The sequence below is a fragment of the Corvus cornix genome, chromosome 1 (genome assembly GCF_000738735.6).
Source record: "Corvus cornix cornix isolate S_Up_H32 chromosome 1, ASM73873v5, whole genome shotgun sequence".
Taxonomy (NCBI): Eukaryota; Metazoa; Chordata; class Aves; order Passeriformes; family Corvidae; genus Corvus; species Corvus cornix.
The window spans coordinates 72,416,223-72,434,312 of NC_046332.1; the positions used below are offsets into that span (position 1 = coordinate 72,416,223).

The 18,090-nt window shown below is 36.9% G+C and overlaps 1 long non-coding RNA gene across 1 annotated transcript; it reads left to right on the top strand.

Annotated features, from left to right (window-relative positions):
* Positions 1-6,189: 6,189 nt before the first annotated feature.
* Positions 6,190-17,554, top strand: LOC104685957. The gene is made up of 5 exons (XR_751233.3): positions 6,190-6,423; positions 9,975-10,019; positions 10,826-10,957; positions 12,209-12,340; positions 16,899-17,554. It is a non-coding gene; the product is annotated as an uncharacterized LOC104685957 (long non-coding RNA).
* Positions 17,555-18,090: the final 536 nt, after the last annotated feature.

The following is an 18,090-nucleotide window of genomic DNA, read 5'->3' on the forward strand; positions in this document are numbered from 1 at the left end:
ATTAAAATAATGACATTTTAAATATAAATATATGACATTAAGATTGAAACAACTGTGGCATTATTCTGGTGATTATTATTTCTTTAAATTAGTTCAGAATACATATAAATATTTAGTTTCAGAATTTCTTTGCACTCTGTGTTGTATGTAAGAAATTTCTTGGTGTACTGAACGTGTTAGGATTCAAATATGTTCAGTGCATAAAAAAATTATCTAACTGCACACATATAGACCTAAATTCAATATCTTTGATGTATTGTCTAAATGAGCATAAATAATTATTTTTTGGTTCTTTAAATGTGTGTTATAAGTAATATTAGTAAAACACCTAATGGACTTGATTCTGACTCTTACTTCAGAGGTACTAGTTGAGGAGTTTGCCCATTCAGAGAAAGGAGAGAAGAAAGGACTTGCAGCATGAAATTTCTTGTCTGGCAGGTGAATGTCATATACACTTAGGAAGAAATGTATTTTCATCGAAGACTACTAATAGTTTATTTCAAATGATTGAAAATTGTTCCACTGAGTTGCAATGAGAATTTGCATATCTTTTTTTAGCTTTGTTAAAGTTTTGGGAACTATAAAATGAAATACAGGTATATAGAGAGAAACAGAGGACAAAAAAACAATGAAAAAAAAAAAACCAGACAGGACAGGTTTTTCTTTCTGCAACTCATGAGAGCATGACATAATTTGCAATAGAATGAACAGATCCTATGGCTCAGGAAAGCAGAAACTTTTTGTTACAGCTGACCTAAATTTCACTACAGATACTCTGATGGAGAGAGAAAGGATATGTTGGAGTCACATTGATATGTCAATTGGACAAAAGACACATAAGGTGCTTCAAGTGCTAAGTTGAATTTTGAATAACCTAATAATAAAGCTTTCCTAAAATATTTATTTTCTCAACTTTTTAGCAGGGAAAAAAAAGATAAAATATTGGTAAAGAAATTGCTTTGGGTTTGACACTTAGAAAGATTAATTACTACAGGAATGCCAATGCATTGCAAGTTTATTTGTCTTGGAATTTTGTAATTTCTAGTATTTTTAAGATGATAATATCTGGGGGCAGTGTATCAAAAATAAAACTGAAGACTGGTATGTTAATGTGCATAACTTCATTAATTTCTCTTGATTTCTATTGACTTTAACTGAGACGGTGGTGAAAGATATGCTTCCATTTGTAAAGGGTGATCCAAATGTAAAAAGGGCTTATCATTTTATCATTTTTATTTAAAGAAATGGCAGAATAGTCAGCAAATAATTTGGTGCCATACAACTGACTTACTTTCTTTCTATTTTTCTTTCATTTTATTATTTTTTTTCCAAGAGGTTTTGGTGACTTTTCATGTGTTTGTTTCATATGTTTTCTTTGACAAATTTCAAGGCATTTTGCATCTCAGATGGACAGTGTGGATAAGCTGGGACAGTCTTCTCATTGCTTTTGGTATGAGGTTCTCTGAAGAAAAAATGAGATGAAGGAAGGATGAAGTTAGATCCTTCTAACTGGTTGGTAGAAAAGTTGTATGTTCCTATTCTCAACTCAAAACTTAAAGGCGGATTTTATTTGCCTGAAACAAAATTCCTTCTGGAAGCTGCCACAGGCAGGTTCTGCATCTCCCATAACTAAGGATATACTTAAATAGAACTATTTACCCTACAGTATTTTAACAGACTTTTCTTGCCCTTTGGGTTTTGTGTCACATTCTTAAATTCATGATGCTGCATATCTTCAAGATTATGCCTATTGTTAAGGTATAATGCTGTGGTTTAGTTTTGTGTTTGGTTTGGAGTTTTTCTGGGGGATTATTGGGTTTTTTTCCAAAAATTTTCAAGCTCAAACTGCTCTGCATTTTAATTTTTTAGGAAAAGTAATAGCTTTGTGAAGGAAATACAGATATGTAAACTTTCTGTGTTGCATAATTTTGTGATTGGCTTACTAAATGTGTATTTTCACTAGCAGCTTTCACCTGAAGTCATCTGAGTCCCTGTAATATTTGGCAAAGTGTTCTTTCAACTACATAATGAATCTAAAATATAAGCTGGCCTAGATTTTTCTTGTTGCTACTTTTATTATGCTGATTTAAACCTATATTATATCAATCAAATACAACATTTATTCAACAGGTAGAAAAATAAAATCCTAAGAGTATCTTGCCCTACAATACTTAATTTGTGGTATTAGATAATATATTTCAGAAAATAATACTGTGTGACTAATTTGCCTTGTTCTACATACAATAAGTCTTATAGCACTAGATTTCATTTAAATATTAAAACTCTAGTATTTTCTTTAAATTAAGATTAATCAGTGTTGGCATCTTGCATATAAAGAAGAAATTGAGTCTTCAGGTATAATAGTGAAATATTTTCCATAGAATCATAGCCATTAAAAAAACTCTACTATCATAATCATGACATATCATTCTATTTTTCAAAGCAAGAAAACACTAGCAAATTCAGAATTAAAAAATGCAGCTGAAGAATTAGAAAATATCATATAATTCAGCATTAGAATTAGGACAAAATCTAAATTTTTTGAAGTCAATAGAAACATATAAAAAAGAAAACATTTCAGATACAACCACAAGGCCAAACTAAAAGAATTATTTTTCAGGAAATCTGAGCTGTGTATTCTGTATCTCTGAATAAAATGCATAATATTGTGATGACAGTGAAAAGATACAGCTAGCCATTATTTCTCTTTCTCTCTTCCACCTCCTATACTCGGCAGCCATGAAAGCAGCTTCGACTCTGAAGCGATGCTGAAAAAGAAGGGAGCAGGTGCAGAGTACCCATGTCTGATCACATAGCCTTTTCTTCTCTCTCCAAGGTAGGACTGTGAGCAAGAGCAGTCAGCTTGCCATATGGCCCTTTGTCCCAGGAGAGCAGGAGAGAATTTAGGTCCTAATTCACTGGCCTCTGAAATTACTGGTAGTCATATCACTGATTTCAATAGGTGCAGGACTGAATCTTTTAATTATAGTTCATGAGTCAGAGAGGAAATTTAAACAGGCAGGATTTTTGTCTTGGCTAATGGCTAAAGCATACTGTCAGCTGTATAAAAACCTGGGCACCTGCTCTCGGACTATTTTTCAATGTTCTATGCCCTGGCTCATATTACCTCTTCAGACACACAATCAAAAGCCTCAGTTAAAATGTTATTATTATATTATAAAGGGTTATATTATTATAGAGGTCTTATTTTGGCTGGCTGTATAACACTTTGGTCATAAAATTATAGTGGCATAAACTCCATAGCTGAGGCTGCAGGGCTGAAGTAGAGTAACAGGTAAAAGCATCATAGACCAGGAAGATGCTCATGGTAAGATGTAAATCTTTAAAAGTATAAACAGCTCGGGCTTCACTTTCCTGTGGATCTTCGTGTCTGTATATAATTTACATAATAGACATGAATCACTGTAGTTAATTTCCATATTTTTATGTTTATACAATAATTATTTGTATATTGTATACTATTATAACAATTATAAACATATAATAATTATTTTAATTATTTTCTTAATTTACATGTCAAACTGAACATCTCCAGGTACACTTGCCCTTAATATATGGTTAAATTTAGGTTTAGGGAAACTGATCTTTCCAAATCCATTGAATTCTTATTCTAGATGTATCTCCTATGAAGAAATGTGTACATACCCTGGTGAACACAAAAGGCAGGCAATCACAAGTACTTCAGTAATCTACTTTAAGAACTCAATCTCTTACAATATTTCATATATTATTTAAATAAATTATTTAGAGAAAAACCTATTAGTTATCCTTGATAAAAATACATTTCTACCCGAGTGTGTACAACATTCACCTTGCCGGACAAGAAATTTCATGCTGCAATGCCTGATTCAGTCTCACTAGAAAGAAGAGACAAGAGTAACACACAGCTGTGTGAAATTCAGCTGTGCAGACTTTGCTCAGACACATAACCTTCCTTTTTTGTCTATAACATACCAGTACCAGTAAGGCTGGGCTGACACTGCCTCCTGCCAACATGATTCTGCACATAGGAAAAATAATACATATTGCACGTACTGTGTGCGTCTTTGCTTCTGGCCATCAAATCTTTTATTTTGTCAACTGTTTTAATAGATCCTGTCCCTCAGGGAATCTCTATCCCACTGAAATGGTCAGCCCATTTTCTTTCTAAGCTGAAAATGTGTCACATCTGTCTCAAACACTGAGGGATGGCATTTAATCTTGTTACAGTCTCTTGATGAGGATAACCTTCTCAGAAGGATGAAATGGCAAATGAAGAGGAAATGACATAGCTCTCTTCTCTTTGCACTCATTTGTATCTTTTAGTGAGTTAGTCAGCCTTTTTACAAATCTTTTTGTGTGTACATGGAATTGCAAAAGGAGTATTTATGTCAGTCCATGAATAATAGTAAAGCCACTAGCACATTTTTTCCTGAATTTTTGCCAGTCTTTTCCCTTTGAGTTGAATGTACGCTACTCACTTTTGGTACTGACATCTTTTTCACTCTGTGTGGATTTCAGTAACTATTGTTTTCATGAAAGCTTAGTTTCATAATGTATTTTTTCAGTGATCTGATAAATCTCATCACTTGCATTTATTTCATTTTTATCTGACATATTTTTACTATATCTTGTTCATGCACAAATATTTAAAATTTTCAAATTACAACAAAATTATTTTCCCAAGGAAAATATTGTATAAGATATAGAATAAAACACTTCAATTTAATGAACTTGTGTTTTTTTTTAAAATTAATCAACGATCTTATGTGTGTTTTGAAGCTAACAAAACTCATCTTAAAATGACTTTTTCCCACTTAAAAGTAGCCTTGACATTTACTCTAGATACTTAAATGCTTTTAAATATCTTCTTTTTTCTTTTTAATTAACAGAATTTACACAAACTAATAATGAATGTATATTCTATCTCTTCTTAAAGTCAGTATCTAATTTAAACATCAGTTAATATTCAACTGTAGTGGGTTGACCCTGGATGGATGTCAGGCACTCACCAAAACTGCTCTATCACTCCCCTCTGTAAGTGAACAGGAGAAAGAAAATATAATGAAGGATTCATGTGTTGAAATAAGGACAAGGAGGCATCACTCACTGATTACCATCATGGTTAAAACAGACTCAGCTCTGGGATATTAATCTAATTTATTACTAACAAAATCAGAGCAGGACAATGAGAGGTAAAATAAGTCTTAAAAAACACCTTCCTCCTTCCCAAGCTCTACATCCTCCCCTCAAGTGGCACAGGGAGATAGGGAATGGGGCCTATGGTCAGTTCATCACACACTGCTCCTGCTGATGCTCAGGGAGAGGAGCTGTTTCCCTGCTCCACTGTGGGGTCACTCACATGAGAGACAGTTCTGCATGAACTTCTACAATGTAAGTCCATCCCATGGGCAACAGCTCTCCATGAACTGCATGAGGTGCAGTCCTTCAGGCACAGCCTGTTCCAGCATGGGTCCACCACGGGGTCACAAATCCTACCAGTAAAACTGTGCCAGGGCTTCTCTCTCCACAGGTTTACAGATCTGTGGCACAGGTCCCCTACAGTTCACAGTCTCCCATCAGGTATCTGCCTGCTCTGTGGGTCTCTTCTACAGACTACAGAAGGATCTCTGCATCCCCATGGACCTTCATGGGCTGCAGGGGCACAGTTGCTTCACCATTACCTTAACCATGGGCTGCAGGGGTATCTCAGCTCTGGTGTCTGGATCACCTCCTGCATGTCCTTCTCCACTGACCTTGGTGTCTGTAGCATTGTTCCTCTCACATGTTCTCACTCTGCTCTTCTCTGGCCACAATTACCTATGCCCAATAGCTTTTTTTTCCTTCTTAAATATATTATACAGAAGTATTGCTATCGCTCCTGATCGGCTCAGCCTTGGCCAGCAGCAGGTCTGTCCTGGAGCTCACTGCAATTGGCTCTGCCAGACATGGGGGAAGAAGCTTCTAGAAGCTTCTCACAAAAACCACCCTGTAGCCCCGCCACTATCAAAATAGCACAAACCCAGTACATCAGTATAGATTGGATATTAATAGTATAGCTGATTTTCAAATTTCAGATTTGTGTAGGTTGAATAACAGTTGCTTAGGGTGCAATAATGCATCGCCTGAAATATCCTCATGCAAATGTCTCAAAGCTTTGCAAGTCACAGACAAAATATTAAGATAAGAAGATGATAAAAGACCATGCTTAATTTTAACATTTTTCTTTATTCCCTCATAGGTATATTTTTATCACTGGAAAGCCCTCTGTGCTTTGGAAATAAGAAGATGGGACACAATTGATGAGATAGCTCTTAAAATTTTAGAAATCTTTCTGTGGAAGTTTCTGTTTCTCTACTAACAAAGGGAAGACAGAGAACAACATTTCCTAGACCTTTATCAGAGGCAATCCTGGCTGAAAAGGTAAGATTACACTAGATTATGTATTCTAATTGACTAGCAGTAAATACAAAACCCAAACCTGGTATGAAGTATGTGACACTGTATGTCACAAAGAGGGGTGCATATAATTGTTGTTTTCATGTTGTGGTTTACATGGGGAGGTTTGTGATTTTATTTAGTGTGTCCGAGTGCATGGAACCAACAAATATATTAACATCTTCTGCTTTGCAATAGAAATGAATCTGTAGAGAAAAGTGGTTGTTGCCTAATGTCACCTCTGTGCAGCTTTAGAGGGTTCAGTTATGATGAGCTCTAATCTGGTCACATGGACTGGACCATATTTAATCTGAACTGAAACTCTAATGCAGATGCAGTGGACACCAGATGACAGCTTCATGTCTGCTACTGACCTCCTGGGTGACCTTATCTGAATCTTTTTATATCCTTATACTTCCTTTTTTCTCTCTAATAGAGGGTTAAGAATACAAGTAGGTAGAGTATTACCAGCAGTACAAGATCTCTGATAGAGTGGAATTTAGAGTGGAATGGTACTATTTTCCATGTGTAGGGGAAAAAAGGGCCAACTAGCAACAGGTTTTTTCCTCATCTCCAGTTTACTTTTTCAGTGGTCATACAGGTGGAAGTATATTAGCAATAAATCCGGCAAGACTAGCAGTTGTGGAAAACTCTTCCATGTGTGAGAAGTGTCTTAATGATTGTCTCTATCCTTATTATTCATTCTTATGAGAAAAAGCCAAAGGTTTTCACTAATGAAAATTAAAGACAAAAATTGAATAAATTGACAGATGAAGGAGTACAGACTTTATCAGGGCAGGATTCTGCTTGGATCTGTCAACCAGGCAACTGAATCTTCCATCCTCTGCTTGAGAGAGAAGGGTCTTATTCTCCATATAACTTTATTCAAAATAGTGGGAAAACTCATGGCTCTGTTCTATGGTAATAGATTAATGGGCTTTATGAAATCAGTCTTTTTTTCTCAAATGTGTTGGTTCCTATGCAGTGCTGCCATAGAGCTCATGCACCATAAGAGATGGAAAAAGGAACAGTTCAATGCCAGTGAGTAACTCTTCCTGCTGATACTGCTTTTTGGTGTCATACAGCCAGGCATGAGTGATCCCATTGCAACAGCAAGAAGCATGTAAGGGCCATGTACCTTCTACGACTCACAGTTTAAATTAGGTAATAGCCAAGTTAACCACAGCAGCCTCCTGTTTGGAAAACACATCAGCTCTAATTCTGCTACAGTTTTTGCCTTTTTTGGAGCTGTGCCTATGCATTTGTATGTGATGCCTGCTGCTTTGTTCCTCCTGAACCTTGCTTCAGAGCAGTATGGATAATCTGCATTCAGTTGTCTGTTTGACTTCAAAATCATGGTAACAGGCATGTTTTTGTATCACAAAATCAAAATCACTGATTTTCAGGTTTTTGGCATTCCATATGTTTATGGGAAATATATAAACCTAAAAGTTTCCTTTTCCTTATGCTTGCAAAAGAAAGCCAGACAAAATAACCACTTGAGATAAGCTTCAGAATTTTTTTTTTTTTTTTTACTGAGGAAATGGGCTGTAATCTTTAGAAACATAAGCTTTCACCAGAAACCCCTTCCTGAATACGCAAACTAATTTTTTTTCAGATTTCATGTGCATCTAGAGAAACTGAAGAAATTTTCTTGAATTGATAGCCTTTTTATACTGAGTGACAAGAGAATCCTTGCAGAATAATTTGCTGTATAGTCAAAGAATGTCAAGTCATTGACCTTTTTTGAGTCTACACCAGTTTACAAAATATACAGAAAACCCCCAAGAGTTTTTGTCGGGGGCTGCAGAGAATTTGCCTCGTAAGCCTGCTTTGCACATATTAATTTTGAATATTTAGGAAATCCTATTAAAAGCCTTAAAAAACACTGAGTTCAAAGCTTTTTAACTGTTCACTTGCCTCCAGGGGAAAGTATCTACACCAATTCACAGGGGGAAAAAAAAGACACTAAAATTAAAGAAAAAGAACACAGAAATATTTCATATTTTTTGCATAGGGCAATTAGCTGTGTTCTTACATCTGAAGCTTATCAGTGTATGTTTCTGACAATGTAAACATTCTGCAAGATGTATCATGATTAACTTGAAATATAGGCTAATTATGGTTGAAAAGAAAATTATTCTGTAATTATCTTTGTAATCTTATTACAAAATGCCTGCATATAGCCTAATCAACCAAAATAATAACAGACGTTTTTTAAATGTTGTGTCTGAACATCTGTGTCTATATTTGTAAGCAGGTAATGTAGCACATATATATAAATATATATATGTTCGCTAATAGATAAACAAACAGTGTGGAAAAAACATAAAACTTGAATTGAAACTCTGTCAGCTGCTTATGTAGTAACACTGTTAGGAAAGCACAAGCTTTAAACAAAAAGGAAATGCAGATCACTGTGCTCCTCTTTATGGTAGATGATTATATATCATTTAGTGAAATTATCCTCTGTACGTACTCAACCCAACAAATGCAAATCTTTGCTTCAACACGATCAGAAATTCTTGCACAGGATTTAAAAAAATTTTTTGTAGTTTAATTCCAAATGGGATGGGGAAAATTTGTCCTGCATTTGGTCTCATGACTAAGGTGTAAGATATCAAAGTGTGTAATTTTTGATATTGTAATTAAACATAAAAATTCCTTTAGAAATTTTTAATGTATAATTCAATAATCACTGATAAGCCCAAGTGGTATTATTATACCTAATTTCTTTCTTTAGTTGCAAATAATAGAGAAAATTAGGTTAATATCATCAAAAAATTGTGGGCAGCCAGCCTGAAACTATTTTGATGTGTTAATGGGACTGTATATTATTTGCAAACATTTCAATTTTCCAGCATTTTTCAGTCCCAGCCTTCAAACTGACCATGCAGCACATGATAAGGGCTTGATATCCATTTGAGGGTTTGAATTTTCTTAAGTCACTGAAGGAAATCTTTCACCTTGCTATACTTTCTGTTCATTCAGCCATTTTGCAGCAGTCACACGAATCATCAATGAGATCCCCCTTGACTACCCTGACTTAGAAGATATGCCATAAGAGGGACACTGCTGTGCTTCAGCTGCAGAAATTTTCATTCCCTGGGATAAGATCATACCAAGTGTGGAGTAATACTCCTGAACCACACAAAGAATACATGTCATGTCAATAACACAAAATATCTGCCAAGCCCAATTATGTTTCACATAATTTGCACAGTCTGTACTGGCAGCAACAATGAGATCTCCAGTAAGACAAGCAGTGAAATCTAGAGAGATGATCAAACAACAGTGTTTGTATTAAGGTGGGAGGAACAGGTTTTCTGTGTTGCACACATCTTGGTTCTTGGAATTTGCTTATTTCCAAGCAAGCTGCTAGTTCACTTGTCAAACCTGAAATCGTAAGCACTTTTTATTTTCTCTTTGTAGTCCCCTACCATATTTACTACTGGAAATCCAACTTCCTCAGTAAGTGAGACAGAAATCATACTTAGAAATAACTCCTTCCCTCTGACGCTGTGATTTCTTTTTAGAACACTATTTTGCTCCGTGAAGAAATGAACTTCTGAGGGCGGGGGGTGAGTAGAAATAATAAAAATAATTTTAAAAAAATGTAACATTTTATCTTACTTAGCTTTAGTCATGTGGAAAATGAACATCTACTCCAGTCTAACTGTCTAAGGATGTATACATCTAATAAAGGCAAATGAGTCCCTCTGATTTCTTTTTGAAATGGCTATAGAGACAACCTACACATCTAGCTTAGACTAGAAAGCATTATATGGATTAATTTATAAGAAAAATTTCCAGTCCATGTAATCCTATTAGCTATTAAAAGAATGGCTAGAAATGCACAAAGTAAAGAATTAATTATTCATCATAAGCCCTGATTTCAGCATTTCCAGTACAGAATATTTGATTTTGTTACACTCATATATTCTTAATTGTGAAAAAACAATACTGCAAAAGATTGATATATTGTATACCAATGTGAACATTTGGATGCTCAAATACATATGTCAGTTCCTTTTTAACTCTGATTTTTAAAAATGTGCCAAAAACATTTGCCAGTTTTGGGAAGGATCTAATTTTTTCCCCTCTAGTCTATTAATGTGTAATGTTTAGTTCAACAAACAGGTAACATTTCATCAAAGATGACAGGATTTTTACATCCTCACAAACAATTGTCAGATTTATAAAGTTATTAAATAATTTTGATTTGTAGAACTGAAAATGCTATTGTCAATACATAATAGCTGCTTTATAAGAAATAACAAAAAATAGGCAACCAGCTTAATCAAAGTCTTTTTCACCTCCAGTTTCCTCCCCAGCTCCTGAAACATGCTTTAAAAAAATGTTGAAGAGTTCTAATCTATTTTTTCAGATAGGTTGACCCACATTTCAAAAAACAGAGAAATCCTGTTAACATGGACTACATCTCCAGCTGTGCTAAAAGGCACTTTGAAGACACATCACTAAGTGGACAAGCCAATATGAAAGAGGCACCTCACCAAAGGTGAGCTCCTTTCAGTCACTTTAAAAAAAAAAAAAAAGGTAATCCATCTTCAGAAGGAAGTATTCTAACAAAGCAGGCAAGAGTGATGCTCGATAAGAACTGCCATCAGCATGCACAAGATCAGCAGCTCACATTAATGTATATATTGCCAAGTTAATCATAGATTCGGACTAGTCAAAAATAAATGTAGTCCTGCAAATCTCTTCCTTCGGAATTTAAAAGGAGACTATATTTTATTAACACATACAAATATGAATTTTCATACACTATAATAGTTGTATAAAATGCCCAGCTCTTTATCTTAAACTGAATGCATACATAGGAACTGGCTGTGGGAAACTTCTCATGGAAAAATACACGTTAAATATATAAACTAAAGACTAATGCAGCCAGATGTATGCTCCCTTTAAACCCCTACATATGGGATGCCCAAGATTATTCTTGTGGAAGGCATTTCCAATAAATCACAGCAGTTTGTTTACATCTTGTCTAAATATTGCATGTTTTTGACTTGAGATTTATTTTGTATTTTCAAAAGCAGAAACAACAGTACAGTACACAGCCACATTGAATTGGCAGTGGGATACTTGCCAAGTAATTTAGGCACACCAATGCATAGGGACTGAAAGTTAAAAATAAAAAAAGAACAGTTATTCATTCCTTGTTTATATGGAGATAAGCAAACAAAAAAAAGCAATTCTGTAAGAAATAGATCATTGCAAATCCATGAAGAAATTAGCATGCTCACTCAGGAATTCCCTTCTGGCATTTAGCTAGCATGGCTGACTATACACAAACTCAAGGTTTTCCAGCTTACCAGTGCCCTTCAGTCAAATTCAATGTATTAATTTTTTATCTGAAAATGTTTGTTACGTTTGGTTCTTAGATATTCTGCCTACTGATCACCCTCCATAGAGGAATGTTTCTTAAAATCCATCGCGATTTTTTTCCATTCAAAGAAATGTACTTTACCTAAAAAAAAGTCTTTTATTTGTTGCCATAGGATACAAGAGATCACCTAATTCAATATAGTACTAATCTTATCTAAAATAAACATTTCTGCCTTTCCAATCAGAAACCCCTGTTGGCATCTAAAGTAAATTGTGTTCATATTTTTAGAAAAATTAATTTCTATTGACTAAACCTTGGAAGCTATGTTAGGACCTGTTCACTCTTTGAAGAAAGATACAACTATATTGAAGATGGTAACGATAAAATGTTTTGAATGCTCACTTGAATTTTGTTTTATAGCCACATCTACATGAGTGCACTAAATGCCTGACACGGAAACCAGCTGGCATGGTGCAGCTTGTCCCTAGGCTGGCAATTTGCTTTGCCATGATTACATTTCCTCTGCACACTGTATGGCACAGGCCCCAACAGGTAAGGATCCTACTGGCATTTTACTCCTACACCACTCGGCAGCATGTTATGCAATTCAGCCCCTTCTCTCTGTCTCACATGGCACATAGACCACACCTAGGGGATTTAAAGGGGCTTTTTACCCACATTCTCAGGTAAGGAGTTTCTGTTGAATGGTTCCTCCACCCTTCTTGTGTTATGCAGGGACACCAGACACCAGATTCCTGAAGGGTGGTTGTAGTCAGGTGGGGGTTGACCTCTTTCACCAGGCAGCAACTGACAGAAGGAGAGGGCACAGTTCCAAGCTGCATCAAGGGAAATATAGGTTGGATATCAGGAAAAAGTTCTTTTACAGAAAGGGTGATAAAGTGCTGGAATGGACTGCCTGGGGAGGTGGTGGAATCACCATCCCTGGATGTGTTTAAAAAATGACTGGATATGGCACTTGATGCCGTGATATAGTTGAGGTGATAGGGCATGGGTTGGACTCGATGATCTTGAAGGTCTCTTCCAACCCAGACATTCTGTGAATTCTGTGAATTATAGGTGTTCCCTTTCTTCTTTTTCTCCTTCCCATAGTCTCACAGTCTATGTTTCCTAACAGCAAAGACTGAAAACAAGCTTTATGCCCAGCAGAGCTCTCCCAGGGACTAATTTCTTTATCCAATCTGATGGCAGTGGAATCATGGAGAAATGCTCCTGTGGCAAAGAGCCTTCTGGCCTGCATTAGGAAAAGCATTTTCAGCAGGTTGAGGTGGTGTTTCATCACATCCTGTGAGGGAAGAGGTGGTCTTTCCCCCTGTTGAGATCACATTTAGTGTTCTGAGTCCAGGTCCAGGCTCTCCAACACAAGAGAGACATGGGCATCCTAAGCTGGTTGACTGAGGACTTAGAGCAATAGTCAAGACAAGAGAGCTGGAAGTGTTCAGTCTGGAGAGAAGGAGATTCGGGCACCCTATCAGTCTGCATACACACTTGATGAGGGGCAGCAAAGAATTTAAAGCCAGACTCTTCTGACAGGTGACAGGACAAGTGTCAACAGAGACAAACTGAAATAGATGAAATTGCACTTAAACGTAAGAACACTTTTACCACAAGGGTGGTCAAAGACTGAATGAGGTGCCTTGAGATGCTGTGGAGTCTCTCTGTCCTTTGAAAGCCTACAGGGCAGGGCCTTGAGCAATCTGCAGTATCTTACCCTGCTCTGAGCAGAAGGGATTGGACTGCGTGATTTGCAGAAGGCCTTTCCCACCTGCTAAAATTCTGTGTTTCTGTGATTCTGCAGTTTCAAGTACTCTGCAGAGCACTCCTTGGTGTCTCCCTCTGCAGCCAGATCTTCAAAAAGATTCCTCTGAGGGTTGGCAAATCTGTGGTGGTTCCAAAGGGGAAATCTGAAATTCTCAAACCCAGATGTTAAGCAATGAGGGGCTAGACATCAGAGCAAATCATAAAAGCAAATATGCTGATCTGTGTCAGTGTGTTAAAAGTGAACTCTAAAAAGTCATTTTTACTTAAAAAAAAAAACCAAAAAACCTTTCTCTGCAGTAATTTTTGAGTTCTTTTTCTCTGCCTGTCATTTTGCTGTTGGTAAACTGATAAACCTAGCCAAAGCAAAATCTGCCTGCCCAGTACCCTTAGCCACTACCCCTGCAGGCTAAAGTGGGGGTGACCAGCAAACATGAGCACGGCAAATATAAATGCACAAATGCAGTAGTTTGGACAGCAGTTTGTGCAGAGGGGCATATGGAAGGGAGCCAGCAGCAAATGAGGACAGCACAGGACTGCTCAATATGCTGTGATGTGCCACAGGGCACAAAACACAAGCCTCAACAACAGCAACCATCCCAGCACATCGGAGACTTCCCCTCAGAAAAAGCCTGAGCTGCAGGGCACCTAGAGGTCTCCCACTGAAACAAGTTAAAAAGGTGCACACGCCTGCATCTGTGCTCTGGCTGAGAAGCTGTGCTACCTAGCAAAAAAAAACTTCTGGAGGAGATGAACAGACTGTGCAGCACCAGGAGAAATGAAAATGAGGTTGACAGGATCGTTAAAGAGACCCTGCAGAGATATGAACCCAAATTTCAAGCTGTACAGAAGGAGGAACAACCAGAGACTGTGCTCATTCAGGTGGAAAATGGTGATTCCTGGGGTGGTGAAAGCTGGGAGCAAGTGAATTTTGGTAGCAGGTGGAAAGCTCCTTCTTCACCCAAAGCTGCAGCTGCAGAATGGGTTTAGTGTCTTTGTATCACACATAGAGGATAAACTTCTTCCTGGGTAGGAACCACGGTGGGCCAAGTCTCAACTACACACTTGTATCGGGAGAAAACAATGGGTGGTAGTTACGGGAGATTCCTGACTGTGGGAAATGGAAGTCCCCACCCACAACCTGACTTGCTGCCTGGCAATTGCTGCTTGACAGGGTCTTGGATCAGGAATGCTGTGGAGAGACCACTGGTACTGGTCCAACTCTTGAACTAAGCCTTTTGCTGCTCATCTATGTGGGCACCAATGATAATTCTGCAGTGATATCGGGGGACTGTTTGGTTCTGGACACAAGGGTCACAGGCATCAGGGTCCAGTTAGAGCTACCTGTGGACTGGTCACTGCCAGGAAGAGATGGACTGTGCCTGACTGAACACAGAAAAATCATCTCTACCAACAGGTTTGTGAAGCTCACAAGAAGAATTTTAGCTGGGAATAATAATGACAGAGGGAGATGAAAACACACAGTTAAGTGAGGGAACAGTTGATGAAGTTGAAAAGCAAAGGGTGGATAAAGACTGTTAAAAGAAACCTCAGGAACAGCAAACTGGGGGAAAAGGACACCAGTCTCAAATGTACATGCCCAAGTGCACGCTACCTGAGAAAGAAACAGGAGTAACTAGAGCAACTCATTAGGTGACACACTGCAATGCTGTGGGAGTAGCTGAGACATGGTGGAACAGCTCACATGACAGGGGTGCTGCAGTGGACGGATACTGACCCTTCAGGAAAGACAAGTGGGGAAGATGAGGGTCAGGGAGTCGCCCTCTGAAGAAGCAAGTCAAATGTACAGAGGTTTTGTACTGGATGGATGACAGGTGGATTGAAAGCTTTTTGGTCAGGATGAGACAAGAGGTCAATATGAGTAATATGGTGTGGTTGGAGTTTGTTACAGACCACATGGTCAAGGTGAGGAGTTTTTTTCTAAAGTACCAAAAGCAATTAGAATTCCTTTCACTCAGGCTAGGTTTTTTTAACCTTTCACCTCTTTCAGCCAGGAGGTGAAACATGCCAGTAGCAATTGCTTCCAATTCTAGATACCTCAGCTGCACTGAAACAGAAATAAATGTATTCTTTTTGCCTTCCAGACCTCAGTTACAGTTTTTTCAGAAAGTTGAACCTATTGTGACCATTCAAATTCCCACTCTGCTGGAGTATTTGTTTTCTGTTTGGTTTTTTTTCGGTAGAAATCAGACATTATTAAATTGATATGTATCTGGAGCTGTGAAGTGTTTTAGTTACCATTCAGCTTTGGTGAAACATTTTCACCCATGGCTTATTGCGAAATATAGTAAGGATCAAGACATTTATATTTAGGGATCTACATGCAGCTGCAGACATGTAAGGCAGAAATCTGAACTCCCATTATTCCCCACCTTCCTATTGTCCCTGCTCATTGCAGATGGATTGATATTGAATAGCTTTTCAAAGGTGCCCTCCAACTCAAACTATTCTATGATTCAATGAATATCATGGACAATGATATAGTTACAGTGAGTGTAACTAATTGCTAAAGAGGTTTAGTAACTCATCACCCACTGAGGCACTCTCATTCAGAGAAGTGAGATTAAGTTAGTTATCCCAGAACAAAAAAGTTTTCCAAATCATAGACATGGTTTCTGTTTCTGCTCCAGAAGAACATGCATCTTCAAGACCTCTGGCATATAGGCCAGCTCAGTGTAGATATCTCAGGTACTTTAGGATATGGCAATTGGCCCTAGAAGCATACAGTTGGTAACTGAATTGAGGCTTACATTTCCATTAATTATAATGAGACCTTTAATACCCACATATAGACACACAGATTTAGGAATCTTATTTTGGAGTTATTTCTTATCCTGTCTGTCAGGTTTCAATCCACTTTCCTGCTCATAAATTGCCATTATTTGAGTTATCCCACAGTATTCAGTGTTGACTCCAGGTAGATCTCTAGAATGAGATAGGTTTCACTAACTTGTTATTCTCATACATATATATATATATCCATATATCTATGTCTATATCTACCTATCTATCTATTTATCTAATCTATCTACCTACCTTCCTACCTATCTTCGTACCTATCTACGTACCTATCTATCCATTTAGACAAATTATCCCAAGAGTATCTGCTAGCTCCACAGCATTGATATGTCTCAGGTATACTAGATGCCTCTAAAAGCATCAAGCACCTGTGTATTGATAATTGAGTAGAACCCTTAGATATATAGATATATAAATCTCTGTAGATGTATGAATCTCAAAGAATCGGCTCCCATGGATTCATTTGGCTAAAAAAAACCTTTTTTTTTTTTTTTGTTATTTATTTTTACTTTAGGTGTTCTAGAACACCAAGTCATCTGCATAGAACTGCAGATTGGACACATTTATCTGGAGTAGAAAAGCTGGAGACCAGGCAGGGTATTCTATCAAGTCTGAAATTATTCTAGAGACTGATGTTTGAACAACTGAAGCCTACCTCCATGTTTGCTGTGAGTTGACTTTTTGTTCTCTGCCAGACACAAAAATGTTTTGCTTACTCAATTTTATCATACTTTAGCCTACATACTGAAAATATAGGTACAAATTAGGTTTTGAAAAGAAACAGAATGCAGCCTATGGTGGTTAATAAACTGGATCATGTAATCTGTAGATTACAAATGTGTTTTGTCAAAGGCAGAAATTAATCTGTTTCCATGTTCAAGAGTGGAAGCAGGACTTGGGCAAACAAGAAAGGAGAAAAGGGACGAAAACTAAGGTTTTGGACTTTGAAGTATCTCTTACTCTTTGTTGTAAAATCTATATTATTAATTTTTCTACTTCTGGATCTTATGATTGTTATCTAACATCTCATCTGTTCATTTTAATAAAGTTATTGTATCACTCTTTTCAGATCCCTTAGAAATAGTCAGAATTTGTTAAGATGGTTTTTACTTTGATTCTTGTTAAGGTATCCATAATATTAAGATATAGCACATCAACTGGATTTTTTGGTGGTAGAGATTATGGACAGTATCTTTATTTACAATTGTCAATAAAAGATAACTCAAAGTATCCTAAATTCAGATGTAGATGTTGTTAGTGGCTGATATTTACTGCATGCTGCCGAACACTTACACAAAATAGCTGTAAGAATAGGATCAATATTTCAATTCTTCAGACAACTACTGTTGAAGGTCTTAAATGTTAAAAAGGCACCATTTTATCTTGTAGGCAATTCGGTATAAGGCTTTTTATCAAGCACACAGTCATTTTTCAAGCTGCAGAATATGAAACAGGTTTTTTTATGTAAAAAGTATGCATTCCTCCAGAAAAGGAACTCAATTTATAGCTTTAGAAACAGTTTATGACAACTGTGAGTACGCCCTTGGAATTATTATGCAAGAAAAAAAAAATAAAGTACAGGTTAATTGTAACAAAATTATTTTCTAACAAACAAAAATACATATCCACAACGAGAATGTTTGCATAATTGAAACACCTCAAGTTGTTAGCAATGAAAGGGAATCTAGTTCTCCAGGCTGTGACTT